The following is a 22,995-nucleotide window of genomic DNA, read 5'->3' as shown; positions in this document are numbered from 1 at the left end:
ATGTAAATGATGTTTTATAAAATGTTGATTCGAACCGGGCAAATGAGTTCAGCTGAAGAGTTAAAGAGTTTTTGTTATTTTTGATATGGGCTGCAAATTCGAGTGTAAAAGGATAATGAATGATTGACAGGGAATAGAAATAAAACGTACTTTTCTGCTATTATTACGAAACTGCCGTTATTCTAATAATTCCAAATGTTTTATTTAGCATGTTCAAATGTCTGGGAAATCTCTATGTTTGGAAGTTTATTTCAACAAACCACTGTTTTTATGAAACACTGAGTTAAACATTTAGGTAACTAATTTTTTTATGTGGTACAAGAAATATTTCTTTTTCAACGTTGCTTTCTCTTTTGTTCATTTGGTAAGAAGGATGAATCAAGCGAAAGTTAAATAGACTATAAAGTACATTACAACAACAAGCATAAATTGAAATAGAAATAGAAAATTTTGCAGAAAAAAGTACGAAGGCAAAATTATAGAAAATAAAATTGCTGGTTGTCTGGATTTCAAATAGATTCAAGTGAAATTTAAGGTCCCTTTTTTTATTTTCGCATTCACTGGTAATTTCCAGTTCGTCATTTTTTGTTTTGTTGAATTTTTCAACTTTTCCCCCTTTTTTTAGTTTTATTTTGATTTTTTTTTATTTGGTCGCTTTATTAAGGGAACGTATGCGACACAAAAGGGATAAAATGTCAAGGAACACTAAAATGACATTTCTAGAAGGTTTTTTTTGCAGTTTGTCTTTCACTTTTTCTCTTTTATAAAATAAATAATGCATAATAAAACGAGACGAGTCTAGTCCTTATTTGCTCTTTTTACTTTTTTTTCTCTTGCAAATATTAAATAAAGGAGAAGAATGGTTTTGGTTAATGGTGTTAGCATATTTAAGAACGAGGTGTCCGTCAAAAGATAGTGAATTTAATAATTTTTCTGCAGATGAGTAATGAAAAAAATTGCTTCATTCTTAAGGTAGGTGTTTGAATTTTAATTATATCAGATTTTTAGAACTTGAAATTTTAAAGTGTAAATAAGGTTTACAATGCAGAGCGCACTTATGTCTTGATTTATACTACTTCAAGCATTAAACAAAGGTAACTAACTTTATTTCTAAAAAGTAAAAACAGACTTGGAACGTTCTCATAAGGTAATTGTTGATACGGCATTTTATTCATCAGCTGATGTCTAAAAATATTGATCCCATTTTTGTTGTTGGTATAACATCAGAAATTTGGGATCGGTGAGCATGGAACGAATCAACAATTAGAAAAATCTGCTCGGTTATTAAAGGTAAATTTTTTTTCAATCTTGTTCTTATGTTAGAAAAATGGTCCTTATGAGCAGACTTTATGAAGAAATTTCTGTAGCATTCTAATACAAGTTAAATTTAATATAAGTTATTAACAATTAGTAAATAATTGACGTTGTTTTTATTTGCGTTTAGAATGGTGGGAAACTACAGTTTTAAGGAGTTTGAAATTTAAAGATTTTGTTCATATAAGTTAGATTTTTGGGTTTTCAACATTCATTAAATATCCTATTTTCGAACATATTAAGTTTCGTATTGATTTTCTTTTCCACTAACAAGTTGTGCTATTTATTAGGCGATTGCTTGGAATCATTACTTATTTCAGTACCGAAAAAAGCACAAGGCCCTGGAGAGTTTTATACCCACTTTATATAAATTAAAATTATGTAAATACTTCTTGTTTTTATAATTTCAGATTAGCCTATTGTAATATTTTAAATCTGAAAACAAGAAATTATTTAATATAATCGCTTATAGTAATAGACAAGGAAATTTATTCTTATTCAAAGAATGCAAAATAATCTTCGTCCACAATAAAAATTTAAATAAATTTAAAGAGTTCCAAAAAAAAAGAACTAAAAATAAATAAAATATGGGAAAGAATGTAAACTTATATCAAGATTAATGTCCTTCTTTTTCTAAGAAATTGAAATTCAAGTGTATAATAGAAAAGAATAGAAACTAGAAAAATATAAAAGAGAAAGGATTGACGTCATAATAAAGAGTATATGAGGATGTTGGAAAATTTTGTTCTTTCTAAATTTTTATTTTTGCTGGTTTCTTTTTTTAAATGATGTCTCAGTGAAAAATCTTGAAAATAAAAAAAAATCCTTGTCAGAAAAGTTTTATTTTCTATTTAAAATATTTAGGAAGATTTATTTTATTTTTGGGTTTTGTGCTGATTTCACTAAAAAAAATCCTTAAAAAAATAATAGTTGAAAATGGAAAACGAAGTATTTTAGAAGTTTCTCCATTTTGCAATTTAAAAAAGAAAAATGGCTTTCATGGTGTCTCAGTCAAAACTATGATAAAAAAGAATTATGTTGGAAATGATTTTAGAAAGAAGGAATTCCCAAACATTGTTCAAAGCTTTTTTAATTTAAAATTTTGGTAAAGTTTTATGAATTTCTTTTAAAATCTATATTGTAAAGAATTTATTTAAAAATGTGCATTTGTTAAGATTTAGTTCTTGTGATACTCTTCAATGTTTTTTATTTGTGAAGAATTTTCTTCTGCGAAAAGCCATTTTCAATTAATGTTGTTGCTAAATACTTCTGAAATTTCCAGAATAAATTACCATTTTGTTAGTAATAATTTTTTTAAAATAATTGAAATTAATTAATTTTGTACAAAAAAAATTTAATTTGTAAAACTTTAGAATGATTCTACAAAATGGAAATAAAACGAAATAAACCGTCTGCAAATTTTTCACATTTAAAAATTTTATTCAATAATGGAAGTGGCACTGCTGACAAACAAGTTAGTTTTACTTTAAAGGGAGTTATTGGATAGTTCATAAAATCGAAATAAAATACAAGAAATTTTAATATTTAAAATTTTATTCTGTTTCAAAGAAATTAATAGAGGAAGAAATTCTCAAAGTTTTAGATACAATGTAAATTTTCATGGAATTCAATTAAGTTTTCTATTTTAAACTACAGCATGTTTAAACACATAGTACAAAAATGTCCGCAAATATTAAATGAAAATTTTACTTTTTATAAAATAAAATTGGTTAATGTTCTAAAATAGAAGAGTTCATGATGTCAAAATGATTGCTTGTCAAAAATAGAAATATTTTTCTTATCAATAAAAAAATTTAATTTTTTCCGCAAATTTTGTTTTTTTTCCACTAGGTTTTATTACATTAGCATTTTTCATTTAAATTCTGGTTGTGGGGGAATACAAGTAGAAAAATATTGTTACGGACCGCACCGTATACAATAAGGTAGGTTATGATATGAAATGAAGTGGTCATATCAAAATGCATTTTTATAATCTTCTGTTCTCTTCCTTCATTCTCTTGCAATGAGTTCCATTAACCGAATTGTCACTAATGGCCCATTTTAATCTTCCATATGGGTACCAATTACCATCTAGAAATTTAAAACAAATGCACATAAAAAGAATTTTCAGTATATTGTACGAAAATTTTACAAGATGAGGAAAATTTTGTTTTCCATTATTTTTGAATGATTTGCGATTTTTTGATATAATGAATTAATTGAAATGAAATTCAACACTTGTAATAAACATTATTTTAATTCTAAAGTAAAGGTAGTTATGCAGCTCTATCAAATATATATTCAATAAAATTCAGCAGTCAAAAATGTTCTAACTATCACAAAAAGGCCTTTTATCTATGTAAAATGATATGTAAGCTATAACTTATAAGAAAATAAATTAAAAAATTATTGGAAATTCGTTATTGGATAAGTAAGTATATTAATATGTATTAGAAGTACACATGTAATTTCACTCAAGCCTCATTATAGTAGAATTGAATTTATAATGACATTACACTGAACTATGAGCGCTTTAATCACGTAATGCCAGTATAAATTACATTAATTTTCAAATAGTTAATTGAAAAATTTATTTAGTTCAATATGACAACTATAGTTTCTATATCTACATATATATGTTATATACTGAGTAATTGAATTATTTTACAAAATTAATTGATTTAATAAATTCAATAAAACTGGTTAATATTTCATATGAGATCAACTACTAAATCAACAAAATCTTTTCTATACCATATGCTCGTAGTGAAAATATTTGAAAAAAAAATCCATTATTAATTTTAAAAACTGGTCCAGTAAATATATACATTCTTGTATATACATAGTACATAGATATTTAATGAACCATTAATAAACAAACATATTATGTATGTGATTAATTTTATAATTCAAATAGTAACTATAATAATATATTAGTCTAATATTAAATAACGTCACAAATCTCACCTGTGCAAGGAATGCAACTTTATATGTTCATTAATCCGATTACTTCGAAATATTTTTCAATTCACGCAATTTATATAAAATTTCCAATGTAAGTGGAATCCTGAAACAAAAATAAAGAAATTAGGATAAGAAATTTATGCATTTACATTAATTATAATTTATTTAAAATATAAAATTTTATATGTATTTAATATTATATTTATTATTATATAAAAAATTTTTAGCTTTGCAATAATTATAATTAATGAGTTCATTAAGAATATAGCTTGCTCTATAATTTTTTAAGAATTTTAAATAATTGCTGTTATAATAATTCGCAATATAAATTGATGATGCAGCAAACAGATTAACTCCATTCATAGAGAAAATTGGGAGCTCATTTTATTGCAGCGAAAACTTTTATTGCTAGTCTAAGCAATGTTAAATATGTAAAAAGCGTTAAATAAATGACACAGCAAAAAATCTTACGTTTGATATTTATTACAGTAAAAATAGATGCCTACATGCCAAATTAAAATATTCGAATCAAAAGAAAAAATAATATAGGAACTGTTTCGATGAGATTTTATTTAAAGGTAGTGAAACGGTTTGGTTATGACCAAAGAACAAGCTCGAAAGTTGTTCCATCGATTGTTGCGCTTGGAATGACTATTAATAGCAGATATAACGATACTGAAGAATTAGAATGAAATAATAAATTAGCATGAAATACTGGTGTTCACCTATTTTCACTCAATAAACTTATCCCTTCTAATCCAAAAGAAATAAATTAGAAAAGTTTTAGTCATTATGTGATTAACTACTTATGTTTTAAATCCATGAGTACTACATTTAGTTTTTATATTTCTAAATATTATTTTCCGCTATTTCAAGTTAATTCCCCACTGTTAATTCCCAATTATATTTCAAGTTAATTGCCCACTGAACCACCTATTATGTGTATAGTTTTATGACTGAAACTCAGTGTATATTTAAGAAAGATCACAATTTATAACTTGAATACAAAATAGTTTTTTAAAATTGTCAATCTAATGGCCCAAAGCAGCATAACTGAATATCCTCATTTCTCTTACCAATGTCTCCTTATAAGAGATGTGACTGTTACGAAAACAAAAATGTTTTATAATTGCTTATTCAGTAAGATTTTTGTGGATCGACAGTGGCAAAATATAGTTAACAGATTTGGATTAATTAATCATTTTCTATACAGTTATAGGATTAAAGTTAATTTTGAGTCAAGTAACTTTTTTCTCAATTGTTGTAACAAGAAAAGAAATTTTATCCTACCATACCGTACACATAAAAGTTAAATTACTATATAATTACTAATTTTCATAATACATAGATGATCTATTTATGGTACATAATCATAAAATATTATCCTATACAATAACGTATAAGTTTTTGATTTCTTTGTAACCAGAGATTTAAACTCCTTGACTTTTTTATTTTATTCATTTTTTTCCCCGATTAATATGTGACTTGCATATTATAGATAATAACATAAATTAAAGAAAAAAATAAACTTAGTACAATAGTCGCAGTTAAGTCACTTAAATTGGCTACTTTACCACCAACAGGCATTTCATTCTTATATTTATGTACTTATATGTAATGTATTTAAAAATTTCATATTTATTGCATAGTGTACTTTTAAAATATATTTCTATATATAGAGACAGAGTAATGCCAGAGGCCCCGCAATTTGTTATAAAAACTGACTACATTCAACAATAATGTTTAAAGATCATAATTGCAAAAAGATTAATGACCATAACTTTAGTTTATGTATAAGAATTTTAAATGAAAACGGTAAGTAAAAGAAAAGTTGCAAAATTTATGATTTTAATTTCCAATGGTTAAAACAGTAATTTGAAGAAAAAGGGGTAATTTTGTGATTTTAAAATAAGCATTTATAAAAAGTAAGTGAATTAAGAATTATTTCCGGATTTTTTTTTGTTCTTAGCCTTATACTGCAATACTTATACTTTGAATTTTTTGATTTATTATCCTATTACAGTTTTGCTTTTTTAATTTTTCAAAACTATTAGCAGGACCTCCTTTAAGTCTCATATATATATACATATATAATATATACAACAAGTATTTTATAACTAAAGTTTAAATAAATAAATTATAAAGCTAATGAGGCCAAAGCAAATTAACATTTTCTTTATTTTTCCATTATAATTTTTGAAACTGGAAAAATTTCATTTTTGTACAGAGAGCAACAAATTTTTTGTTTTTGTTTTTTAGTATAGGTAGCCATTTTTGTTTTTTAGAAACTGATTTTGAGCTTTCTGAATAATGGGTGGAGGAAAACCGCAAAAAACAACAAAATGAACGAGCAAAAGTCCTTCAAGCGCCATCGGTTTTTCTTTTTGTACAAGAACAAGCAAAATTTGGTACCCTATTTTTGCGTATACATTATTTACATTAAATTTTGTTATAGAAGTTTGTAAGTATGTACAAGTTTATTCGAAGTTAAGAATTTTGTCGTTTTTGTTTTTTGGTATTTTACAAACATTTTGTTGCTCTTTTACGAAATAAAAGTTTGAAAATAAGAAAAAAAATTCTTTTTTTTCATAGCAATAAATTTTGTTTCATAAATCAAAAAAACAAAAAAAAATTTTTAGAAAAGTTTTCCTTTAAGAAATATTTTTCTAGTCTTTTTTCCAAAAACAAAAAAACAACAAAAACCTTAATAATATTGAAGTTTCTTTTAGCAAATAATCATCACAGTAAATTCCGGGCAATGTGAGCCAAAATTTGAAGAAATAATGGTAATCGTTGATTCCTCCAAATGAATAAGATAGTGTTACTTGATACATTTTTCATTTTTATCAATGAACAACTGGTCTATTTTTTTGGAAAATCACATGCGATGATCAACTACAATATTTATATTGCGAGAATTCAAAACTTTTGATAACATGATGCGACAAACTTAATTTCCACTAGAATTCGATAAATTTTATATAGTGGTAATTATTTTCTCTGTGGAAAATTTTTAACAAGAAAATGGAAACTGATCTTTTATATTTAACTTTATCGGCTCATTCTTGAGTAATTTTTGATAGATTACTTCGGGTGTTCGTCAATATTAAATTTATAACACAAGATATTTATAACATAAGATATAATAAATTTATTATAAAATTAGTTACTCTATTCTTGACTATTTTGTGAGAATTATAGAATCACATTATTCGGAAAAAATATTCTTCATTCCAATTTAGCGAGAATTTACTGTTTGCCGAATACATATTTTTTTTTCTACCTAACTTATAATAATTTTGCAGTTTTAACTGGTAACCACTTTCATTTTACCAAAGCAATAATTCAATTCAAAGCACACATTAAAAATGTTATACGACTGTATATTGAAGAATTATACGAAAATATTTCTATCAAAAGCATAGAAAGGGAGGGAAAATATGAAACGAAAGTTCAAGAATAAAATTTTAGAAAGAAAAGGGTTCTGTTTCCTGATTTTTTGCTTTATCTTTTTATGAATGACTTCTTAAAGATTTATTGGAGAACTTTGACAAAAAAGAATTGTTTTTTTGTTTTGGCTTCTTTTTTTAACCGCAATCATCAGTCTTCGTAATTTCTTAGCAGAAAGAAAAATCCATTAAGAAGAAAAATAACTAGAGATAATCACAATTTTGAAAAATTCTAAGAGAAAATTATGTATAAGTAGTAGTTATAACAGCAGCAACAGCAAAACAAAACAAGCTGCATAGCAAAGAAGAAGAGAAAAGGAACACAATTATTATACTACGACAATCATTGTCTGGACAGTAAAATTATTATGGCTTTGCGAAAAATCAGAGACCAAAATAAAAACTCTAAATTGCTGATTTTTTGTTTTTGTTTTTTTTTTATGTTATGTTAATGTCATATTTAAGTATCATAATCTACTATAAAAAACAAATCCTTTTATTATTATAATATTTTCAATTCACATCAGTATATTTGTGTGTTTGTATATAAATATTAAAACACAGTATGCAAAATAAATTTTTAGGGTGGCCGTTTATTTGTAATAAGCACGTACTCTACTTGTAATATTTTCAGATTTTTTTATTTGTGCTCTTTAACATGGTAATTAAGGTTCTATAGCAAAGTTTTGTTCCTTGAATGGGATTTTAAACTAGGGCTTTAACACTTTTATGTATTACAAGAGTAAGAGAGTGAATTTTTAATAATACGCAAAAACTTTTGTGTAACCTGAGCAACGCATTTTGCCTTCTTTTCAAATTTATTAAATATGATCACTCTTATATCCCCACGTGTTTAATTAATATGCGTGGGTACTTGTATGGTAGGTACAAAGTTGATATGTATATATACATAATTATACATTTAATAATTTACTTCATTTTTTATAAATTAAATTTTTCTCTGCAATATTTTTGGTATCGTTGTTTTGATTTCATTTAATCCTAAATAAATGGGGAAATTTAAATGGGGATTTCTATATTTCTTATAAGAATAACATGAATCAGGATATTGTTAGAGAATCCATCTTGTGCTTGCATTATTAGTTTATTTCACTTACTCATACTAATATTTAGCATATAACTAAAGGCAGAATTTAAACTGATAGGTGAAACTTCTTTGAAAAGAATTGCATTGCTTGAGACTCTCTGACATTTTTTAGATTTATAAATGGATATTTGAATATTTCTATCTTAAAACCTTTTTATTGATCTTCGTTTAAAAAACAATGTTTTTTTATTTCAATCCCTTTTAATTCAATTTAATTCTCCTTAAAAGCAAAAAATGTTTACCAATCAAAATTTTTAAATTGGTTTTTTCTTTATAACAATTTTTTAATGTACAAGCAATTATGTTTTTTTTAGTAATAGAGAAATTATGGCGAAACTAAAATTTTGATTATTTAATAATATTAAAAATAGAGATTGAAAAATAGAGATTTATTAGGAGAGCTCAATGAAGTAAAAATTTCTTGGCAAAGCTTGAAATGTGAACTGTTTAGATTAACTTCGGGAAAGTAGTAAATCACAGAAAGTCCCAATATTGTTACAAGTCCGCAGCAACACAAAGGTATTTTGATGTTATAATATTTAATAAAATCAAATTTAACCCTCACATGTTGTCACATATACACGCTACATACGTGTACAAGTTATACTAATTATTAATATGACAGAACGAAATTTTTTCGTATTCTTGCACACCTGACATAGAACATTATAAAATATTCACGTGCTTTGACAGTAAACTTTTTATGTACACACTTCGTTTTACATAATTATAATAATACGAATGTATGTATATACACATAAAACATAGAGTGTTCGCATTTGTGTGAATACGTACATACATCGTTTTCATATAAATTTATGCATAACTCCTTTTTTTGTGCCTATACTCTTTTTTTGGTTAATATTTGACGTGTGTTTCTTTGTTAAGTTTACCTGCTGTTTTTTGTTGGTATTATGATATGGAAATGTGTTATATGTATTTATACTTATATAAGTTGTATATATGTGTATCTATACATATTATTATATGCAAGATATTGTAACGAATATTGAAAGAAAATAATGAAAGCAGTCACGCGATATGAAAAATCTTTGACTTGATTAAAAAAATAAAAGAAAAATTCTATATTTCTCGTTCCAATACCCATTCCTTTCTTATATGATTTCAGAGTATTCCTGCTGTTTTATACATTTTATATGCATTTGTACTCAAATATATGTATACCTATACAATATTTATGTATATATTTAAGAGAATCGAATCCATTATTTTGATTGCGATAGTCAGGAAATATAAAATATTACTTTCTTTTTGCTTTTGCAGGACTCATTTTGATATGATAGGGATTTGATGAATGTATTTTTGATATATGAATGTTTTAATATATAAGTATATGCAAGCATGTTACAATTTCATAATATAATTGTACTCATACCAATACACATCTATATATGCATAAATATTTATGCTTTATAGGGCCACATCTTATTACATAAAGTTTTTACTTTTAATTTTTATAGTAAAAAACATTGTCTCATTTTAACTAAACTGCTTTGTGTTTTCTTAATAAAAAACGATTTAAAATTTGTAGCTTCCCCGTGTATTCTACAGAATTTTACAGAATACAAGAAACAAAAATATAAAGAGTTAAAATAAAAGTAGGTCATCCAATTCAAATTTTAATTTAATGGATGGATTTTTTGTTGAACATTCAAAAGTATTGTATTCTGTGACTATTATATTTAAACAGTCTCTTCGTATCGGTGTTTTCATTAAAATCCTTACTATACTCATTATAGTAACAATTTATTGTTACTATTATTGTTAAAAGAAAGAAATAAATTAGGACATGAAATGAAAATCCTTAACAAATTCTTCATCCTGAAAATTTATTGAATATTAATAATAATGAATGAAGTTTAACAATAATTATAAAAAGTATAATTACTATTGTATATATAAGTAGGTGTTACTCTGATCCTAGTTTTTTCCGTTTTTAGAAAATAACAGTAAGCAAATGTTAAAGTCACCATTTAATATTTATTTTATTTATTATTGAAATTGTTATCCGGAGTAATATTAATTGTGAATTGAGAAATAGGACACCGTAATTGAAAATCAAATGCGTTTTTAATTTTCTTACAATATTGTGTACATTGAATATTTTGTGTCTTCGAGGTTAGTAGTCCATTAAATTGAGAAAAATATTATTCTGTAGCTTACGCGTATAAAATTGTACCTTTTCTTTTCAAAAATTATAAGACAAAACAAGCAATGCATCCATAGTAATTTCTTGGAATGAAGTGACAATTCTGAATTGAGAAGTGCTTTGTTGAAAGTAGGACATTTTATTATGCATTTAAAATGCGTTGGATTGATTTTATTATTAAAAATCGTAGAAAAATTATAATTTTTGTAAATTCATTTCAGATTAGTAGTTCACAATTTTCGTTTGACAGTTTATTCTTTTCATTCATAAAATAAATTGGGTTCAATTGATAAAAGATTTGCTATTTTGTATGTGCAAGACATTTTTAAAATACAAAATTTTCATATGAATTAAATTAAAAGTACCTCATTTATGTGTTTGAAAGTTAAATTTTTCTTTTAATTGCACGCAATAAAAGCAAGAGTGGTATTGTTACATTTTCACGATGACAAGTTTTGGAACAAAAAAAATTTGGAAGGTCAGGGGTTACTTTTATTAATTTACAACTATTAAGGTTTATTGATTTTATATACTCTTTTCGACACGTTCTTGAACTCCGAGATCGATCCGAATGTAAAATACGGACAAAAGTAATAAGTAATTTAATAATAAGTAATTTAAGGTCTAGTAATGATTAATGATAGAAGATTGTCTAAATTTATGAAAATCGATATTGGTCTCTTCAACACTTTAAAGTGTTGATACCAATAATTTTAGACTTTTAACGAAAGATTCCTACTGAATAAATATTATTAAATCTAATTCTATAGAAAATATTGTGTATTGAGTGTTTACTTCCTTGCATACACACATACCTACATAGTATGTGAAAACAAAACTACAAAATAATGTGCAATTAAATTTTTGTAGGGTCCGCGAAATCCCGATTTTTTTTTTTAAATTCTTAATTTGCATAATTTTGTAATTTTTTGCAATATATCTTTAAATTCCCATTTTTTTAGCATAAATACACACAATTTATTTCTTAGAATTTTACAACAAAAAATTGTGTTTATTTTCAATTCTAGTGAAATATTATTCCAATAAATCACCTTAATTGTGACACATGTGAATACGAAAAATTATTAAGAAATTAAAATTTTTAATGGAAAAATAACAACAAAAGCTGAAAGAAAAACATGAAGAAAATGACACCAGACATGATTAATTTTTTCATAATTTGTTTATGAAATGTGAACAATGCAATGATAAAATATCAGGGATGAAACTTTGGAATTTTTACTTTTGATACCAACGGAAGGAAAAGAGCAAAATGAAAATTTGAATACTAAAATTCGACCTATTTATTTCAGTGAATTTATGAGCGAGTATATTGTAGAGGTTGGTATAGGTTCAAAATTTTTACTAATATGGTAGTCGTATAAATGACGTGTGCGGACATACATATATAATGTGAACATAATAATACATACATATATAATGTGAACTCATTTTAATTATTCTAACTATGTATATAAAAGGAAATGTGTATCTGTATGTAATGTATAGCATGGCGTATTCATTACGCCACTATATCAATATTAATCACTATTATTTCACTCTTTTTTTTTTTTCGAAATCCTTCCTAGGAGTAATACATTCAATATAACGCACTTATCGAAACTATGTCATGCTACGATGAAATCACAAGATTACTACGTTTCCCGTTTCATACTGCACAATTAGTTTAAGCTATACATTTTGCTACATCATTTGACAAAACAGTTACATCCCTTGTTATAGAAAAAATAAAGAGGAGCAAAAACTTAAAAAAAAAAATTTGTTGGATTTATATAGAATTTTAAGTTGAGAAAAGTGAAAAATGAATAATAAAACACATGTGATAATTATTTGAATAACATTCCGGGTAATATTACTGCTCACACTTGTATATTATGTTTGTATATACATATACACATAAGTACTTGTTCTGTACAGTATGTGAATAAGTAATTATGTATTGTGCACAACTTTTTGTCCAGAATTTTAAAAAATCAGAATCCAGAATTTTCTTCAATGCTGGATTACATAGCTAGTTTGTTGACATCATAAAATTGGGAAATTGTTACAGAATACCTCAAAATTGAATAAAATAATAATGAAAATTAATTTCATTCATTGTCACTACAATGCAATTTTCATTGGTGTGAAAAATTAAAAAAAGCTGTCAAGTACATCTACGAAGTTTTGCTTTTAAAACTTGTAAGCTTTAATGACACTAAAAAGTTTTAATGATAAGTTGTAGAATAATTAAGCTTGTGTAATTCCGAATATGTTTCCGCTTTATTGAATTAATATTCGAATAAAATTGCTAAGGTTTTAGCAGCATGCAAAGAAAAGATAAAGTTATAAAATAAATAACAAATTTTCGGGGATTCTTCTATAAAGGTTTTGTAAAGTATTTTAAAAGATTCTATCAGCTTGGAGTTCTTTTTGCCATTTTGGTAAAATTTTATTGTAAATTTCAGAGTATATGTACGTGCAATAGCGAATTCTACACGATCACTCATTTCTCCAGTTGGTTATGAAGTAATTTTTTGTCTACAATGCATATTTAAATTTGTCAAATTAATTAATAATTCTATAAAAATGCTGAATTATATAGAAAGATAGAGTGGAAATTATAGATGATGTTTTGTAATTTTATCTAAGCTCTAAAATAAAATATTAATGCAAATTTTTTGAATTTCTGTTTAAAAATTTAAAATTTTCATATTACATTCGCATTTAATGTGGGTTTTGACTGATAGAATATAGATTACAATTTTTAGAATTTCTAAATAAAACTGGAAATTTTAAATTTGCATAGGTCCCCACGCTTCTTGTCAATAACGTTATTAATCTACTAAGTATGTATGCACATAATGTACTCAAACATACATACTTATATGTATGCAAATATTCAATTAAATTGCGTATACAAACCAGACAACAAACTTGTGCTTAAAAACAAAACAGTTGTATTGAAAAATCCGTACGTTGACAATAAATGAAATACAAGAGCAACAACAATCGAAATTGATAATGATAGAATGATTTTCTACAATATTCTAAATGATGATGAATCATGATTGAAAATAATAAAGAAAAAAAAAAACAAAATGAAAATATTATGTAAATTCAAGCTTTCAACTTGGCATTTAACAACAAAAATTGTTATTATTTCTGTGGTCCAGAAATAAGAATGGCATGAGCAATTATGTGTACATTAGCATGTAAATACATTTTTATTACACATTAATAATATATGCAGATTTGTACAATCTATTTTAAAATTTCATTGGAATTGGAATTATGGACATTACAGAATTTGATGTTAAATAACTTAATGTCTGTTGGCATTTTTATTACCATTTTATGATGTGTTGTGTTGCTATGAATAATCTAGAAAAATAATAATACGGTTGCAATGATTGGAACGTGACGAATATTTACTTAAAAGTAGTACTAATAAATATGCTCTCTTATTTCATATTTTTGTTTATTAATATGATATGGTTTATATTATTTTAACAAACACGTAATTACTATACACACATATACGATACATATACTTATTTGCCAATATATTCGAGCAAAATAAATAAATAGAATGCAAACTTTTTCCATTTCATTTTGGCGACACTTTTCGGAGCACGGGTGATAAAATCTAAGATGTAATAATTTTAATACAGCTGGCGAATAATTTGTAGAAAATAATTTGTAATTTACAATATGCATAGAAAAAAGACTAATTTTAGTTAATTATGGTATTACAAATTACTAAATTTAAAATTTTCGTAGTGGGAAACTAAATTACGCACAGTTTATTGAGAACACTTTTTAATTTTTGCCCGTTTGACAAAAACTTCGAGTTCAAACATTTTATCACAAATTGGCATATTAGCATGTCCTATAATGTTAGACAACTCTCAAATTTGCACAACATAGAGAAAAATATGGAGTGGTTTGGACGAAAAATGTTGATAAATAATAATATAAAACTATGTATGTAATAACCGGCCAATATGTCATTATGATTATTTCTATAAAACCACAATATACTTATCAAAGAAATATTTGTAAATTTTCAATTAAATTTACAACTTATCATTCAGAAATTTGTTATACATAGAGATCAAAGTTTATTCATTAAGTAATATAATTTAAAATATAGTTGCACAATTTAAAACGTAAAGAAGTTTTTTTTTCTCACAAATTACAAAATAACAATAAAAAATATGAAGTTTAAAAGTTAATTGTAAAAACAATTTTACAACAAATTTTCCAAAGAATTTTCAATTATTGGCAATGAAGCAATAACATAAGCCTTAATACGAGAAAAGGCAAAAACCACAAGCATGTTTTTACTTTATTATTATTATTATTTTTTAATATACAAGACTATTAACTTCACGCTGTTCTATTTTATTTCTAAAGAATTTTCATGGTTCTAAAAATTCAATAATATGATTTTTTATCTGTTATTGTTACAAATCATTACCATATATGCTGAATATACAGATATCATTATGCCCCTATTATCAATCTCTCCTACACCCTCAAAATTTTCTTGTGGTTTTCGGTTTGAAAGAACACAATTTTCTTATTTTGCTTTCTTATTTTATTTTCATTTATTTTCATTTTTATTGTTTCATTACAAGTGAATAATGAGTTGCAATTTTCCTCAGAAGAAAATTTTCATACCATACTTCATTTCATTTTCATATTATTCTAATTTTTTCTTTTTAATCTTCAACTCTTGTCGCTTTCTTTTATTCTCCCCCGACAACCTATAGCTTTTTCTGATGACGAAACAATGCTGAAGTAATGATTTTTTTTGTTTTTCGATTTCTTTTTTTTTTTTGAGTTTAAGTGTAGTGAACTGTTGGGAATTCCAAATTCTAATACCAGCTAGAGAACAAACTAAGTACATAAATGGCAATTTGGTATACATATAAGATATGTAAAAGAAGAAAACGGAAGAGATTTGAGAATTTAAAGAAAATATGTGTGTTTCGTATGCTTTCTATACTTGAACAAATTCAGATCAAGGAAATTGGAACAAAAGAAAATTGAAAATTCTTCTTCCTTTTGCTTTTCTATGACCTATAACATGTATAAATGTACGTATATAGTATGGCATCTGCGTAATAAATATTGATAAAAATTTGTTTTGAAATAAATTTTAAGAAGACCAAAGAAAAATACTTAAGATATTAAAATAAAATTTGCCAATAAAACAAATCCTAATCCTGAGAGTTTTAAAAAGAAAATGTTTTTGTGTTTTTTAAAAACTGAAATTTGTTTATTAACGGTTACTTGAATAAATTCGATTAAAATTTAATGGAAATTTTATTAAAATGAAGGACAATTATTCTTAAAGGGATTATTAGAATTATAGTTTTGCTACAATAAAATGTTGAATTTTATAAATCGGATGCAAAAAAATATATAAAATACGTTTTCATTTTATTCGTTTGTATGTATTAAGTTTATTTATATATAAACTATCAATAAAGTTTGGGTTCTTTTTTTTTTTTTGAAGTATTGCGCTCAATGTAGCCCAAAGGCTCAGTGAAATGAAATAATGAAAGGCTCAGTGGAAAATGAAAGCAGTTGAATACTTTCATTTTTTATAGTTCCGATTTTCGCCTATTCTGATTTTTTTGACAGATGATTTGCGGTCTGTTTGGTAACACAACTTTACTTTAGAATGCTTTTAGTATTGTACAATCTATTCTAAGTTTTGACATAGTGCGAAATAAATGTGATGATTCCCACCATATTCACATATTTTTGAAAACATATAATTACAAACCCACTAGTAATCAAACAAATATAAACAGCTATTAACTATAGTTAAATCATATGTCACTTCATCCAAACCAATAATTTGAAAATATTCTAGTTCAGTTGCTATTAAAAAGCACAAAATATCAAGTTCGAAAATCACAGGTTACCTGTTTGCTTACATTTTTACGCAACAATTAAAAAACAAATACGAATAAGTTTTTAAAATATTTTTAAATAAAAATTTTCAAATATAAATTTATTAGTCAATTATTTGAAATGAAATTATTCATTTCACACCCTCAAACTAAATCAGAAAGTTGAGTTAGCAAATTTTTAAAAAAGTCAATAATAAATGAGAATAAAATCAAACACTTGAAAATTTTGTAATAAATCGTTCATGTTTTAAGATAAACACAAGTAAAAAAATTGATTACTACGCAAAAAATTAATAAATTTTGTTCACTTAGTAAAGGATTTTATGTCACGCAATTGCAGTACGAGTAATAGAGTCGCGCATTAAATTCAATTTGAATGTTGTTTTATTATCGCAACATAAATAACATTCATATGTACACAAATACTAATAACTATTGCGAAAAGATTGCGCAAAAAGAAATTTTTTATTTTAACAGGGTGTTTCTATAAAATTAGTAATGAGTACATGTTACATAAATAAGCAATATGTAAGTTGCGTTAATAAGTGTAACTCAGAGGACTTCTCACGCAAAAAAATTTGGTTCAAAGTAAATTTCTTATATAGTTAGAATCGCATTTTGTGAATTCTCAAGTAATTACATTGTAATTTAATAAAATTTTAAACATTAATTTAATTGTCACAAGAGAAATTTTACAACATAATATTAGAACTTCAGGAGTTTAATTTATATATTATACAATTCGAAGTAAGTTTGATTCTTACTAAAAAATTTAATTAAATTGGCCTAATTTATTCTGAAATAGACATATTGAAGACTCTACTTTTGAAAAGCATTAGAATTATTTTATAAATCTGAAAATATTTGAGATAACCTGTATACATGCAATGTAAAATCCAGTTATGTTAAATGTTCAATTGAACATAAATCTTAAATCAAACCGCAACAAATCATTTCTATTGAAAGTAAAACTTATACTACAAGTCAAAATAGCTATCAATTCGTCACATAAAAAAAACTAGACTATAGAAAATTTATTAAAACTGAAAGAAGTTCATAAATATGTGTACATTTTGAGTTGATTGCCATGATGTATGGATACGACAATACATACGCCATAGTAAACGAAGAAAAAAATGTGATTCTATAATGCTTAAATTCGTATTAGCTTGTATGTTACTCCATAAAATAATGTTAGGAAAAATGCAAAATGTAAATCAATATATTATGTAATTTTTTTTTTCCTTAATTAACATGAACGTAAAGCAAGCAGCAGTCGTTTTTTTTTTCTTATTTAATAAAATTTCAATTTCGCTTTCGCATGTGGATTTGAGTTCCCTGCATGTGTTCTCGTTTGGTTGATTAATTTTAATTGAATTGAGCTTAAAACAATCGAATTTACCACATGTTTTGCACTTTATGCATAATTTAGGTATTTATATGTACTCGTATACGAACGAGCTTAGGTAGATGTTTGTTACGTTCTATATACTGATTAAATTGAGGAGGATTTTTAAAATGATGATCAAAATAATTGAAAAATGATTAACACATGATTCAAAAATTCTTGGGCCTTTTGGAAATTTTTTAACATAAAACTAATTTTTCATATTCAAGATGAAGACAATAATATAAAGGCTCCTCTGGATAACAACTTGAAGAGCGAAAATTGCTACAAAATCCATACTCTCAAAGGTCAATTTTGCGAAAATACTTAATATAAGTGCAAAAAAATTAGAAATGCAAACAAATTAGAGTCAATTAACTATTGCAATGGCCATTACATAAATTTTCAGAAAAGTTCTAAAAAATATCGCGAAATATTTCTACTAAAATATCGTCGCAATTTATCGTTAAGAGGGCTTGAGAAAAAAATCATATCTTTTGCTTAAAAGCGTTTTAACCAGGCTCATAACAGTTCAAGTGCTACGATAAATATGTATGGTTATGAGAATATTTACTTTTTTATAGGAAATTTAGAATAGATGTGTACTGCAAAATAATTGATTGAACCAAGTTTTGGCGAATTAATTTATAATTTCTAAGCATTTTAAAAATGTGGAATTGTGATTTTGTTTAAGGAAATAAAAGATTTCAACATTCAACTCCTTGCTAATAGCAATATCTTTTTTCGATTTTCATATTTCGCTTTTGATAATTAAAATAGCTATTAAATAAAGTTTTGCTTTAAGAAATTTTAAAACTTAACTATCACTTTTTTGCCATAAAAATAAAACGCTCACTATAACTGTTTCTTTTTTGTTTTATTAAGTTTATTTTTGAATATTATCTTTTTCTTAAAAATATAGAAAAATAGAAAGAGAGGGAGCGTATGGTATTCGACTCAAACACATTAAGTTTGCTAATCAAACGATGAACAATATAGTAATAAAAATGAATTAGCAATTTAACAGCGAATATGCAGGTGCTATTTACGATGTCGCTAATTTTTAAATGTTTTTCTTTTTATTTACTTCATTTAACCCCTTTCTTCCCTGTAGATATTTTCACAAAACTATGGACAGTAATTGATATATAGTCGTAAATTTTTACCCTTGAAGTGTTAATGTCTGTTATTAAATAATAAGGAATAGGCACAATTTGCTGGTCCTTTTTGGTTTTTCAGCAAACTGTAAGTAGAATACTATTTGCGTGTAGAAGGAGTTCTAAAGTTTTCGTTTTTATAAGTTTCAGGTTCCGATTCAATTTTTATTGTGCTGGAGTATAATTTTTGGCTGCAATTTAACTTCAAGTCTGGACGTAACGCTAAGTACCTAGCTCTTGCACAATTAATTTTTTACTTTTAGTTGTTCTGTGCCATATTTCTTGAAAATTGTATTAAAACCGCATAAATTTCAAAATTTTGTAGAGCAATCACTGCAAAATCACAATCTTAAAAGTGTTAATTCAATATATACGCAAAAGTAAACGAATTAAGCACATTATTGTTTATCAGGTGATGTGTACATTTGCACTGTAACTTGACAGAATATTGCAAACTTAAAAATATACATCCGAGCTTTAAATTATGCTAAGTAAACTATTTTTAAATCATCGTAAATTTTTATTGTCATATTCTACTTGTTTGCGCTAGTTTATAGACATTAATATATTTTTACAATGTTATTAAGTGGCTACAGTTTGTTCCAAGTAGATTAAGCGGTACGAAAATCAACGTTTGAAAGCAAAGTAAATTTTATATTCAAACATGCTTTAAAATTTGCTCTTTTTTCTGTTCTCCATTCGCAACAGTACATTAATATTTAACCTACACGAAATTTTTTTCTAAATTGATGGTATTTTGTATGTAGGCTTTTTCTCTAAACGTTACTTTTCGCTTTTACATGCTTCATCATATTTGCTATTACAGTCTTAAATAGATTTCAAGCTTCTCTAACTAAAGGAATGAACTGATCTTTTAATGATTGTATTGTGCTATTTGAATTATTTTTTAAATGTACCATGCAATTTTATTCAATTCAAGTAGGTTTCATTTATAAAGTATAATGAAATTGAATAAGTATTAATTTTTGTATAGTAATTTTTTTTCAATGTTACTTTTGTAATTATGAGTACATTTCAATGCTTTCGTTACAAAACATAATGTGCGTGTATTAAGTACTTTATATGGCAATCTGCCAATGAAAGGAAAAAAGAAATAGAAAGTAAAAGAACAACAATAATGAAATGCAGACTATTAAGTAATTTAGGAAATACTACAAATTTTTTTTTTTGTCGTCTACTTTTCTCGAACTAATTCGTTCGGTTTATAAAATTTGGTGAATAAACTTAATTGGAAATTATGATCTATTACCATACACGCACCTACTGTTTGGTGTAAATGTACAAACATTTTGGAGAATTATGGGTAAAAATTATATAAAGAAATTATGCTGCATATTAATGTTTAAACAGAATTACAAAAAATCTAAAAACTGAATAAAACTAAGCTGAATTTTGGATTAAGCTGTCTGTCACGTTTAGCTAACTATATTAATAATATATGATGTATACACTAATTTTAGAGCGTATTAAGTGTTTACTTTTGTATTTGAATTAACGCGAAAGTGTTAAAAGAAGGAAATATTCAGCATAATTTAGATGCGAATCACAATGCATAATGAACGTGTCTGATTTAAGAATTTTTGCATTACATTTAACTATGCATTTGCAAAAAATCTTAAATATAACATAAATTTTTTCAAAAAATCCGACTATAAATATATAGTCGGAAATAAATCCGCATATGATGAATTTTTGTTATACATATAGGGTTACAACATCACAACTTTTCAAGGCAAAAAAAAAATTAACAAACATGTTGATAAAAACTTTTAAATAGAGCAGAGAGGTGTGCCCACAATGTCTGCACATTCCGTTTTAGGTAGTCTTTTAAATTTTTTTTTTAAATTTTTAAACTTGATTTATAGAAAACCAGTAAGTTTGGCTTGGGCGCTCTTTATCTTTGCTAATATTTTCATTAGAAATACACTTGGCTCAAATTTCGATCATCAAACTATTTTTTCTTTAATTAATTAATTTAATTAAATTTTCATACATCTAGCATTCAATTGAAGTGTAGAGAACTGAAAAATTTTAATGCTTACAACACTTAAGATTTGAAATAGTTTTCATTATAGCACGCACTGACCAGAATCTTTTTTTTAAAACATACTATTATTTTTACGGTTTAATAAAAATTAATATATTATATTTGCCATTACATACTTACAGATATACACTTATTATGAAAGAAGCTGAGACAAAATGAAATATGTTAAAATTACAAAAACAGTGTAATAAAAAGTAATAAAAAAACCAGACGCACACATAAAATCAAATAGCAGATCAGCGATTTTAGAAGTTTTAAATGTCTCGAAAAAATACACAATGAAAGAAAATATAATTCCGCAAAACGACAATAAAAATGTGATAAATAAAACAAGAAATAGATTATTTCTATTCTTTTCTTACACTACACCAACGGTTCATGTGACACATATTATAGGAAAAATAATAAAAAAAGAAAACTATACGAAAAAAAGGCCAAAATAAAGTCGCCATCAGACACACCATTAATCCGTATTTTTTGGTCTCATTTCAACAATAATAATAAGGGAGACTACTGAAAAGAGTTGCCAGTTGTGCTTTTTTAAGAAAACTTTTATAGATTGCTTTATTTTTTTCAATACTTGAGTAATTTTGACAACTTCTCTGTTTTGGTATGAATACAAAATTTAAATGATTTTCTTTTGAAATATAATTTCGTACTATTATAGAACCAATTTACTTAGGTCTTAATAAGGACTTTAGAGTTTTTAAGAACTTCATAATATTATTTACATTTGTTTCAATATTACCTTATTAATGAAAAATATTTCGAGTATTTATACTTTGAATTATCTCTTTTAATTTTTCAAATTTTACAATGTTTTTAGCTTTTATATTGAACTTCTTTTTTATTACCAAATGGCAACTCTGTCCACAACAGTTTGCTGCGTGTACCGCGATATAAGTATGAAATGGCCAAGGATAATGATTGTTAATGTGGCGCGATTCGATTTTTTTTTTATTTTTATTTTTGTATGCTTTTACAATATTTCAATTAGGTCAGAGCACAACAATCAATAACATCGCAACTGGAGGAATATAAAACCATAATGTTTGTTTGTACATGTTTTAAAATATGAAACGATAAATAAAAATTTTTAATATTATTTTTAAAAATATTCCTGCACAATTTCTGTTTTTAGGCAAGGGATTACTTATCATGTTTCTCTGATTAATTATTTTAGAATATACTCGTAATTGAGATAAGTACCAGAAAAGTGAATTTTATATAAACTCAAATTATTGCATACACTTAGGCAAATATGTTGTATACAAGTTTTGTATTATTCAATTAATTTCAGATTAAAAGGAAGACAGATTGTGTGCATTAATTTGGAATTAACCATGATTTGGTGTAAAAAATCTTGATCAAATACAAAAAATGTATGAAATTGTTTTTAGTTTAATTAAGAAAATAAGTTTGCCTTTCAAAACAAAAAACATACAATC

The 22,995-nt window shown here is 25.3% G+C and overlaps 1 protein-coding gene across 1 annotated transcript in view; it reads right to left on the bottom strand.

The window, feature by feature from the left end:
- The window catches only part of LOC129612551 (frizzled-2-like), a 256,524-nt gene that overhangs the window by 191,454 nt on the left and 42,075 nt on the right, over positions 1-22,995 (bottom strand). The window contains exon 3 of the mRNA XM_055526212.1: positions 4,282-4,381. The gene's annotated coding sequence lies outside the window, so the exon portion shown is untranslated. The remainder of the gene's footprint in view (positions 1-4,281; positions 4,382-22,995) is intronic.

Source organism: Condylostylus longicornis, unplaced genomic scaffold (genome assembly GCF_029603195.1).
Source record: "Condylostylus longicornis isolate FDR11 unplaced genomic scaffold, ASM2960319v2 ptg000075l, whole genome shotgun sequence".
Lineage (NCBI taxonomy): Eukaryota > Metazoa > Arthropoda > Insecta > Diptera > Dolichopodidae > Condylostylus > Condylostylus longicornis.
Note: the sequence above shows the minus strand (reverse complement) of the source record. Positions and strands in the feature narration are given on the sequence as shown.